Raw genomic sequence first — 12,135 nt, 5'->3', positions numbered from 1 at the left:
GTTGAAATAATTGAATAAATCAACATATAGTACCTGATGCATTCAAAGCACTCAGTGTTTTATATTGTTCAATGTATAGATGTTTTGTTCCTTTACATTTTGCTTCAATTGGTATTTTCTTTTACAGTTTATCAGCATTTGCAAATAAGCAACTATTAATTCATATTAATGCTGGAAAATAATGAATAGGTAATCCTTTGGAAACATAATACATATAGCATGGCCATGTCTCAAAGTATTAATCTATTGCATTCTAGATATTTCCCTCCCCCTTTCTCTTGCTTGTAGCAAAGGGCTACTTTTTCTCATCAAACATACTAAAGTGGAAAAAGAGATTCAAATTAGCATTTAGAACAAGTACCAGAGAAAGATTCTGGTCACATCCAGAGTGCCTCCAAAAAGACTAGCCAAGTCTGGGCAGGAGGAAAAGGGAGACAGAAGGATGGTGTTTCAAACAGGAAACAAAGGAAAGACCAGAGGGATGAGAAGTCCAAAGTAGGAAGGAGCTGAGAACCTTTATCAAAGATGAGACAAAAATAAAGAAGAAGGGCCTCTGAAGGCCCTCCATCATGGACCATCCCCTCATTGTCCCATGAGGTCCCTCTCCTGGACTCTACACTTAAGAAAACTCCTCCCTGAGCCTCCATGTGCCATATCCTATTGCTCTCCCAATACGATATGGCACATGGAGCCTAAATCCCTTCCCATTTCTATACCATATTCCATGGACCCCACTGTCCCTAAGCCATTTCCAGAGCCTATACCCAGCCTCTTACCCAAGTAGACCCAAGGGAAGATGCTTGCATGGATATGGTCAGAGTTTGGATTTACAGGCTAAGATGTCAATAGGAATGTACCTGAAGCCCCTCACCATGGAAGATGGAGCTGGGAGTGGAGAGGGAAGGCAGGGCCAGATGCAAGTCAATGCTTGGGACTGTATCTTCTCAGGCTGCAGGATTCTGGTGTGGAACTCCAAAGAGTATGAGTAGTCTCAATTAGAATCAGGACTTCTAGGTTGCCAGGGGCTGGTGAGAGAGGAAAATGAGGAGATGTTGGTTAAAGGCTACAAATTTCCAGTTTGAAGAGGAATACGTTCTGGGGATGTAATGTACAATGTGGTATACTTGTATACTTGAAAGTTGCTAAGAGATTAGATCTTAAATGTTCTCACCATAACAAGAACAACAAAATGGCAATTATGTGAGGTGAGGGATGTGTTAACTAACATGCAATTATGCGTGTAAACATTCTGCAATATATAGACACATCAAATTATCACACTGTATGTCTTAAATTTACACAATGTTATATATCAATGAAGCTTAAAAGCAGATAATATGATAGAATACATTTTATTTACCACTTTGCCAACTTGATGTGTAGCTTTTAAATACTTTGACTTAGGGGTGCCTGGGTGGCGCAGTCGGTTAAGCGTCCGACTTCAGCCAGGTCATGATCTCACGGTCCGTGAGTTTGAGCCCAGCGTCGGGCTCTGGGCTGATGGCTCAGAGCCTGGAGCCTGTTTCCGATTCTGTGTCTCCCTCTCTCTCTGCCCCTCCCCCCGTTCATGCTCTGTCTCTCTCTGTCCCAAAAATAAATAAACGTTGGAAAAAAAATTTTAAATAAATAAATAAATAAATAAATACTTTGACTTATGGGGCACTTGGGTAGCTCAGTTGGTTGAGTGGCCGACTTCGGCTCAGGTCATGATCTCACAGTCTGTGAGTTCGAGTCCTGCATCTGGCTCTGTGCTGACAGCTCAGAGCCTGGAGCCTGCTTTGGATTCTGTGTTTCCCTCTCTTTCTGTCCCTCCCCTGCTTGCACTCTGTCTCTGTCTCTCAAAAGTAATTAAAAAAAACTAAAAAAAAATTTTAATATTTTGACTTATGGTCAAGATATGGGCCTTCATGTGTATTCTTGCTCTGGGTCCCACAAATGTTAGGGTCATGCCCTGTGAGTAGAAAGGGGATGGCCCTGCCCCTGTCACAGGCATATTGTAAGTTTCTGCAATGTAATCGAAGGGGATATATCACAAGAGTGAAAGTGCCAAAAGGCAAGTATCATATCTGCTTTATCCATTGCTATAAACCAAAGGTAAAATAAAGCCAAGAGGTCAAACCTGGCCTGCTCTCTGGTTTTGTATGACCTGTTAGCTAAGAGAGGTTTTTACATTTTAAATGGTTGAAAAAAATCAAACGAACAATACTTCATGGCAATTAAAAATTATATGAAATTCAAATTTCAGCATTCATAAATAAAATTTATAAGCTACACTTATTTAGGTACCATCCATGGCTGCTATGATACCACAATGGCAGAGTTGAATTGTGACCTGCAATGTTTTTTGTTTTTTTTTTAATGTTTATTTATTTATTTTTTGAGACAGAAAGAGAGAGACAGAGACAGAGAAAGAGGGAGACAGAGAATCCCAGGGAGGCTCCACACTGTCAGTGCGCAGCCTGAAACCTGATGTGGGGCTTGAACCCACGAACCATGAAACCATGACCTGAGCCAAAATCAAGAGTCAGACGCTCAACTAACTAAGCCACCGAGGAGCCCTGTGACAAGCAATCTCATAGCCCGCCAGCCTAAATTATCTGCATTCTTGTCCTCCACAGAAAAATTTGCAGATTCCTGCTATATGCCCAGTGCTTCTTAGAAAATCTCGTATATAATTGGTTTTCAATAAATGTTCATTAAATAAATGAATAAAAGGATGAATTAATGTCCCCTCCCAGGGATTCATCTGAATCACTCTCAGGTGTGAGAACTGCATCTCTTCTCAGAGGGCTGGGCTATTTTGTCACATAGTGACATATGCCACTTGGTAAAAACTTGGTACATTTACCAAGGCCTAGGGCCCAGTGACTTTATGAAGATTGCAGGCTCAAACTTGGTTAGTTCTAAAAAGAAAGAGAGAGAACCATCGCTTAGGAATGAGACTCAGGGAGTCAGAACACCCATTCATTAATTTATATTATAAACTACAACTGTTATTCCCACCAGAATACTATTATATTCTTCCTGTATTGGAAAACCAACCTGGAAGAACATTATGAATAGGATATTAGCTGCTTCAGTGAATTAGTGGCATCAGACTGAATTGCCTGTTGTATTTGTTTCCACAAGAGTTAGAGGTTATTCTGTGTGATCTGAGCCTCCTTTTCCCCTGGTCAATGCTTCGATGAGAATTACCAGCACTTACTGACAGATATCTCCCTTGTCTCTGCTCCCACGCTGACCTACCTCCCCTCATTAATTACATGTGCTTATTCCATCACCTTACAGTCAATTCTAGGAGGCCTGGGAGTCATTCTGACTTAAGTTGACTTTGCCTATGTCTACTATAATTTATTATATATGTGTCAATTTTATAGATTAACGTAAAATAGGAAAGATTATTTTCCAAGTTCTGGCAAAGGAATGAGAGAAATAAATAACTCACTACGCTATGCCTTATACTGTCAAATACTAATGTAACAGACACACGTGTTGTGTGTGTGTGTGTCCACATATGACACATTTGCCACATGTGTATGAACAAGAGCTTGCACGTTTTTAATTACTCTGCATATACATGTACAAGAATATTTTGTTGCCCTTGGCATTGAGGTTCTCAAGGGATTAATACTGGAGTTATACAAACTACAACAACCAACTTTAAAAAGGAAAAAAATATTACAGCTACTATAAATGGTGTGTTAATAATTATAAAGTGCCATAAGTGTTTTTATAAGTAGCAAATTACGCTTAGAACACCAAATGATGATAAAATCATTGCAGGACAAGCCAAGGCATTTAAGCAATTATTTAACTGCAGTGATGAGCTAAATGCAGCTCCATATTTAAAAGCAGCCAACATGAAAAATAATTTTAAATAACTTCAGCTAAAATTTCCCAGTGCTTTCCGTGTGCCACACATTTTATGCATATTGCCTTGCATTTAAATTCTCACTGGTTTATGATACAAATATCAGCATTTTCTTTACTTTTCCTAGTAAGAAGACTGAGGCAGATACTGTGAAATGATTATGTTTCTAGTGCTAGATTCAGACTGTCTCCATTTATAATACCGAATTTACTTTTAAATTATTAAATTTACCACCACTTACTGTGTCCTCTTAAGTAAGTTAGTTACCCTCTCTGGCCTCCAAATTTCTCATTGGTGAAATGAGATATTTGTAACTGACTCTTAGTGTTAGACAGTTAGTTAGGCATGAAGGAGAAGGGATAAAGCAGGTGCTGGCAACACCCATGGAGCCACACCCCCAGCTCCCAGAGGTTAACAGCCATACCTTCCAAGCGGCCTCCAAGGGCTAACAGAACAAGAAAGGCCTAGCCACTGAGCCAGCTCAAAAGCCACCAGGGACTTCCAGGAGCTGAGCATGTGCACAAAAGGTGCAACTTGCCCTTACGTATCTTTAAGGTCACAACAAAAGCTCACTGACACTCATAAATATACAATACATAAATAAATACAAGTATAACAGAATGTATCATGGGTAGGCTCATGCGCAAAAGCCAAAGTGTTTTGTAACCACCAGCCGTCAATCAAAAACGTCAATCAAAGCCAAATTTATCACAAAGCACACTTAAAAGGGTGCAGCTAGAGCTTCCCAGTGCCATTGCCACTCTTGCTCCGGCAGTGATATGCTTTCACTCTTGAAAGTGTACTATACTTATCTATTCAATAAACTCTATCTCCCCATTCTGGTCTCAGATCTCCAACTCTTTGGTGCATCTGAGACAAGAACCGAAGACTCGGTAACATTAACATCGTCATTTAAGCCAAAATTAGATAAAAAGATAAAATGGTGAAATAATCAGTAGAACATCTGGCACGTAATACTCAGTTTGATGTTGTTGATAGAAAAGTGAGGTAGCAGGCATGAAGTCACAAAATCTGCAAGCTACAGGGCAAGACTAGGACCTGGGTTCATTTCCTTCAAAATCCAGTGCTCTTAGTGCCTACATTCTAACGTGTCTGTTTACTGAACAACTGATGAGGCTACATTAAATGATCTCTATTATTTAATTAATAAAATTAAAATTTTAATTAATAAAAGAGTCTATTTTTTTAAATTTTTTTTTCAACGTTTTTTATTTATTTTTGGGACAGAGAGAGACAGAGCATGAACGGGGGAGGAGCAGAGAGAGAGGGAGACACAGAATCGGAAACAGGCTCCAGGCTCCGAGCCATCAGCCCAGAGCCCGACGTGGGGCTCGAACTCACGGACCGCGAGATCGTGACCCGGCTGAAGTCGGACGCTTAACCGACTGTGCCACCCAGGCGCCCCTAAAAGAGTCTATTTTAATTAATAAAAGAGTCTATTCTTCTTCTTCAAAGACCCTAAGATGGCTTTTAGTTTCCTTCCCCACCCCCCACCCAAAATCAATGCCTACAAGAGAAGAGGAAGGATGTGTATGTTTTCCTTGGGTAGACTCTACAAAAGGCAGCCCAGATTGAGGTGCCTGGCTGTGTCCTGCCCAACAGAGTGGGCAGCCTTACAGATGAGGGGTCCTAGTATCAGGCAATTATCAGGTGCACCACTGGAAGAAGGGGGTTGCTGAAGGTGAGCTGCCACAGTGACAATCAGAAGTCAAGACAGCACCACACAGGGCACTAGCTGATTAAAAAATCTTTTGCCCCTTTTCTGTAATTCTTTTCCACCCACAGCACTCTCCCAACTCCACACACCACTGATGGGTCCCAATTGACAGACTGAGTCAGGAAAACAGGAATGGAAAAGCAGACCATACCTGCCTTCCCAGGGTACATCCTACCAGGGATCAGGCCAGGGCTGGGAGAGGGAAATGAAAGTAAGATAGACAAGGGAGCTAACGTCTTTTTTCTTCCTTTTATTTTTTTATTTTTTAAATTTTTTTTTTAAGTAGGTTCCACACCCTATGTGGGGCTTGAAATCATGATGCTGAGATTAAGAGTTGCAGGCTTTACCAACTGAGTCAGCCAGGCACTCCACGAGCTGACTTCTAAATTGGTCTGGAATGAGTATTTTATACCCTAAAGTGGCTAGAAAGTTATGGAATCCCTCTCTAGAAGTCATTAACAAGCAGGAAAGGAGAATCATTACATATCACAGAAGGCACTAACTACAGAAAAACAAAACTGTTTCATGCTTACATCCCACCCAATTCAGGCAGTTTAATTAACTGATGGATAATATATTTTATATACTTTATATAAGGTTTATAGTTTATATGGTTTTATAAAATAATCAGTGTTTCTTTGTTTAGTGTTCTTGTTTCCCACTAGACTATAAGTTCCATGGGGGCAGACGTCACTTCCCCGGTAGCAGCTCAGCACTGACACACAGGGTCCCTCTCACTGATATTTGTTAAATAAAATTTTTTTTGATTTAAAAAAATGTGAATGTGTACAGAAGTTAACTCTCCTGAATTTTCATTGTAAAGTTTTCAATAACTCACCTTAACAATCAAAAGTATGCTTTGTCGCATCCACATATGAAAGATGCCCTAATTACCAGATTAATTGATTAAAAAATTAGACTTTGAAGCCTGAAAAAAAGTTGGGAGGAAAAAGAGAGAGAGAGAGAATCTTCTGCTGGAGGATTCATTTCCTCTGGAAATGCCTTTTTAAGTATAAGTTCAATATTCCTTGGAAGGAGAGGACCATGGAAAAACAGCATAGGGTTAATCCAATGGAAAGAAAGCCTCCCAAAAGTGGCTGATGTTTGTTTCAGAGAAAAGGCAGATGGGGTGGGGGATGGAGGGAGTTACTTTTTTCTATACTTCTCTCTTCTCCTTACGTCTCTCAAGGTGATATTTCATCCCAGAGTGATCGAAGTCCCTGAAATTTCAAGAACAGGCAGGCCTTCTTTTACAAGCAACAGTAAAAAATTTTGAGCAGCTAAGCATGTTACTAGGGAATTAATAATAAATCTGTACAGATTGATATTCCCCCGAGATAAAAGGAAAGAGAAAATATTAAAAAACCGATGCTTCTGGCAAATGAAAAACTAATGGAGTGTATATCTCTCCGGGGAGAGAGGTACTCTGCACTTGCTTTCATTCCCAAGACTGAAGCCCATCACGTGGGCTAACAGGCAGGGTGCTGGTGTCCCGTCCATGATGTTGTGACAGAATAACCCTGACCCAAACAAATAGTATGGTGCAGAAAGAGCCCAATAGGCTTAGATTAGAATGACAGTTCTACCATTTCTCAGCTGTGTGACCTCAGTCACATAACTTAATGTCCTTGAGCCTCAGTCTGCAACAAAAAGGAGAGATAATATCTACTTTATAATATAAGAAGAATTAAACAAGAACACAGGCACATTGGTTGGATCTAGTAAGGATCAGTAAGCTTTCGATTCTTTCCCTGTACTGTAGTACATTTTTCTAGTTAACTTTACCTTGACCCAAAAGAGCCTTTTACTCACATAAACTACTTACTAACTCATGTACTACTCTATTTGAATAACAATTCAAGGTCCACAACTTCAGAAAGTCTTTCTTACCCAATTTTATCATATTAAATTCAACAGACATTAGTTCCTTGACATTGTTGATCATGCTACTTAGGTTCTATCTCCTTCCACAAGCCCCACATCACCACTGACATTACCATTGGATTATAAGAGCCATGAAGCCAACATATATATTTTTTCACCATTAAACTCCAGCATCTAACACAGAACCTAGCTAGCACTGTGTAGGTATTCAGTAAATATCTGTTCCCTGAATGGATGAATGTAAGATGCATTCATTGAGACAAACAACTGCTGTCCTCAAACAACTTCGATATCCCGGTGTCTTAGGCCGATGTGGGTCAGCATGCGGCTGGGCTCTGCACAACCATTCAGACACTGGGATCTTTTCTTGTTGCTTTTCCACTTCCTCCAGAGCCTCTGAATCCTCCACTGAATCTTCTACATCCAACCAGCAATTAAAGAAAGAGAGAACCTATAAGGATTTTCAGGGAGATTTAGGAAGCCAGGTCCAGAAGTGACATCCATCACTTCCCCTCACATTACATCAGCCAGAACTCAGGCATACGGGCCCAATTACCAGTAGAGGAAGCTGCATAATGTAATACAACTATGTCCCCAGAAGGAAGAGGGGGACTCTAGCCAGAAAATTGCACTTAATAGGTCAGTCTATATGCACTGAGGGACTAAGAGATCAACATTAGGAATTAGACAGGCATTTGTCATCCAGCAATAACAGTCAAGGTTTGGGAACAATATTCTAAGAGCCAGACAGGCTTGGGGGGAAAGAGAATAAACAGAGTAGAAGAAACTAAAATCCAAAATAAGAGGCTAGGACTGAAAATCAATACAGAGATTCTACAACTCCAAGGACAGTGGCCTGTGTCATAGTTCACTATCACCAAATATCAATACCAAACCAATGGCAGCAAAGCTAGCTAAGTTACACCTGCTTCAAGTCCATCATATTCTGGAAACTGAAGCAGTTGAGTTTCATGTGAGACCAATGTGCCTCAGTATGCAGAATTAGGCAGAGACTATCAGTAATGCCAACAACCAATGAAAGAGGGGTCTATAAGCCCTATTCACTAGAGATGATTGGGAAAGATATGGATCCCTCAAAACCTTAAGCCTCTATATTCCTCATTCTATTATACACATGTAGACCAAGGGGCAGATTCTAAAAAGATGATGCTTTTCTGGAAGGAACGTGTCTTATCTTAGTTCAGACTGCTATAAAGAGATACCATAGACTGTGTCACTTAAACAACAAGCATGTATTTCTCCCAGTTCTGGAGGCTGGAAGTCTGAGATCAGAGAGTCTCAGCACAGTTGGGTTCTGGTGAGAATCCTGATCCTGATTACAGATGACCATCTTCTTGCTGTGTCTTCACATGGTGAAGAGTAGAGAGAAGCAAATTCTCTCCTGTCTCTTCCTATAATGGCCCTGATCCTGTTATGGGGCTCCAGCCTCATGATCTGATTACCTCCCAAAGGCCCTGCTTCCAAATACCATCACATTGGGGATTGGCTTCAATATACAAATTAGGGGAGCAGGATGCCTGGATGGCTCAACCAGTTAAACATCCAGCTCCTGATTTCAGCTCAGGTCATGATCTCACACTTCATGAGATCAAGCCCTGCATCAGGCTCTGCTCTGACAGCATGGATCCTGCTTGGGATTCTCTCTCTCTCTCTCTCTCTCTCTCTCTCTGCCTTTCCCCTGCTCTCTGTCTCTCAAAATAAATAAATCAAAATATATTTTTGATACATAGATAGATAGATAGATAGATAGATAGATAGATAGATAGATGATAGATAGATAAAAGGAAAGAGAATATATTTTAAAACCAATGATTCTGGCAAATGAAAAACTAATGGAGTATATATCTCTCTGGGGAGGGAGGCTTGGGATTCTCTCTCTCTCTGCTCCTTCCCTGCTCTCTCTCTCTCTCTCTCTCTCTCTCTCTCTCTCTCTCTCTCAAAATAAATAAATTTATATATATAAGGGGCATTGGTGGGGGGGCATACAAACATTCAACTGACAGCCGGCCTTACCCTGGAGGACAGGTACAAGATCCCTGCATTTGCCCAGGAGGCAGGGGCCTGAATCTCCAGCCCTCTTGCTGCTGCGACATCCTTGCTTGTACAAGGAGGTCCAGTGCCCCCTGTGCGATTGCCCTGAAGCACTGCCCTTGACAGGACAATGACAAGACAATTCTCCATTCTCACTTTCAGGTTTCCCTTTTCAGCACATTTTCCCCCTGCCAAGCATAGTAATTAGTGCTTCTTTGTGGGCTTAATTGTAAATTTGTTTTGATTAATTAGCCTCAGAACTGACTTGGCAGTTATTGAGACATTGGAGAGAGTTTTGGATTTATTTTGTGTTCAGACCCCCCATACTCTCTGGGATTCTTCTCTCTGTTAGCAGCAAAACTTCAAGTTCAAAACTATGTTAGAAAATGCTTTATGTGTCTAATTAACTATTTGTCACTTTGAGGTAGGTACAAAGATAAAATCTCACCATCCTGTGTAAGGTGATGGATGTGTAACTTTTTATAGTGCCATGGACCAGGGAACTCAAAAATCAATTTCTAGACTTGGGAACAATGACAAAATTGTCTAATATATTAATTTGTGCTGTGACACATTACTTATGATGTACCCTTCCAAATGGTTCCTCAAAATCTTAAAGCCTCCTCTTCTACTGAAATTTTCTTAGGTCTCTACCTCAAGAAATCAATGTGAAACTGAAGCTGGTAATATTTAGCCCAGCAGAGAGCAGAGCCGAGAGTCACAATAAGATTTGTGGGAACAGAGTCCAACCAAGAAACTGAAGACCCTAGAATCCAATCTTATCCCTGACACTAAGTAGCTGATTAGGACCCCCAGATATCCATCTGAAATGAACGTAAGTAAAATAGGGAATATTTTAGCTCATGTAACTGAAAAGTCCAGGGATTGGTCTTCTGACATAGCTAAATCAAAGAGATCGAACCATGTTGCCAAGGCTCTATGTCTCTCTCTCTCCTGTATTTGGTCTCTCTTTACTTTCTATATTGGCTTTATTCTGCAGATAGTGTGTTCAAGGTAGCTAGGGCAGACAGCTTACAGCAGCCCCAGGTATACATGGACCTTACAACTCTCAGTCTCATTAAAAGATAGTTTTTCTCTCTCTGAACATACAAAAGCAAAATTTTACATTAGTCTCTGATTATCTAATTTGAATCATAGGTCCACCCCTGAACCATTCACTGTGGCGAAGGGACAAAAGAATCTGAACCATGCAGTTTCTTTCTCATATACTTCCTGCAGTAAGAAAGAGGGAGGGGAGGGGATCAAAACACAGTGATAGAGTCATCATCACCACATGCAGTGGAAAAACGTGGTCCAAGAAATGAAAGATCAGGTGCTATTACCAGACACGAAGGATAGAATAGACAAACAAACAAACAACAACAACCAAAGAAAACAACACAAATTTGCCACATAACTTATTTAAACCATCACTTATTTTATCTGGAAAATATGCATAAGAATATCTCTATTCACATTGCCTGGAAGTATAAAGGTAAAGCACAAAAACATGCCTCAGAAAAAGGACTTTGGGGAGCAAATATTTGTTAGATGCTTTAAAGAAATAAATTACATCTCTTCTACACTGCTATTGAATGTATAAATTTGCATCAACACTGGAAAACAATTTGCATTGTCTTATAAAACTGAACATTCATAAACCCTACAATCCAGAAATTTCCCTTCTAAGTATCAGAGACAAAGTGACTGCATTCCATCTGCTCTCCTGCAGTTCTCACCCTCCCTCTCCTGCAGTAGGTTTGGCCATATGGCTACTTTAGGTAGAGGAAGTGTGGCTAGAAGTCATCTGTCACTTATGGGAAAAGGCACCAAAAGGCCCAGTACAGCTCCACAGTGTCCCTGTTTCCCAAATGGGCAAAGGAGGTCTCACAGTCTTGAAGATGCATCTAATGGTACATAATAACGTAGCCTCTGTCAGCCTGAGTCCCTGAGACTCCCCCACCAAAGTCAACCTTTGTTGTGTTAGGCCATCCATGTCTAGGGGTTAATTTGTTATCACAGCATAATCTGCTTATCCTGTCTGACAGTTCTCAAGAGAAACTTCTGCACATGTACAAGATGATCATAGCAGCACAGTTCATAATAGTAAAAATGTTCGTGCAGCCCAAATTCCCAATGACAAACATGATAGATAAAAAAAATCATGGGATATTTGCACAGCAATAAAATATATTGTTACAGGCAACATGATATATGAATGTTAACAACATAAGGCCAAGTGAAAAAAGCAAGTTGGGGAAGACGCCGTAAAGTTTGATGCATGCCCTTTTATAAAGTTTAAAAATAGGCAAAGGAAAATATATTATTTAGTCCTACAGATATACATGGTTTTTGTTGTTGTTTTTTAAGCAAGAAGAACATCACAAAAATCAGTATGTTGATTACTCCAGGAGGTGATATGGGAGATGGGAGAGGGAAGAACACACAGGTAAATATAGAGTTATTGGTAGTTGCAATGGACTGAATACTGGTTTGGTTTGGTTTGGTTTGGCTTGGCTTGCCTTGGTTTGGTTTGGCTTGGTTTGGCTTGGCTTGGCTTGGCTTGCCTTGGTTTGGTTTGGTTTGGCTT

The 12,135-nt window shown here is 40.4% G+C and overlaps 1 long non-coding RNA gene across 1 annotated transcript; it reads left to right on the top strand.

The window, feature by feature from the left end:
• Positions 1-1,010: 1,010 nt before the first annotated feature.
• LOC121031741 (uncharacterized) lies at positions 1,011-11,994 on the top strand. Its single transcript, XR_005790876.1, has 3 exons — positions 1,011-1,108; positions 10,192-10,380; positions 11,916-11,994. It is a non-coding gene; the product is annotated as an uncharacterized LOC121031741 (long non-coding RNA).
• The last annotated feature ends 141 nt before the right edge of the window (positions 11,995-12,135 follow it).

Source organism: Herpailurus yagouaroundi, unplaced genomic scaffold (assembly GCF_014898765.1).
Source record: "Herpailurus yagouaroundi ecotype Mexico unplaced genomic scaffold, PumYag 28, whole genome shotgun sequence".
Taxonomy (NCBI): Eukaryota; Metazoa; Chordata; class Mammalia; order Carnivora; family Felidae; genus Herpailurus; species Herpailurus yagouaroundi.
The sequence above is the reverse complement of the archived record's forward strand: the minus strand, read 5'-3'. Positions and strand labels throughout refer to the sequence as shown.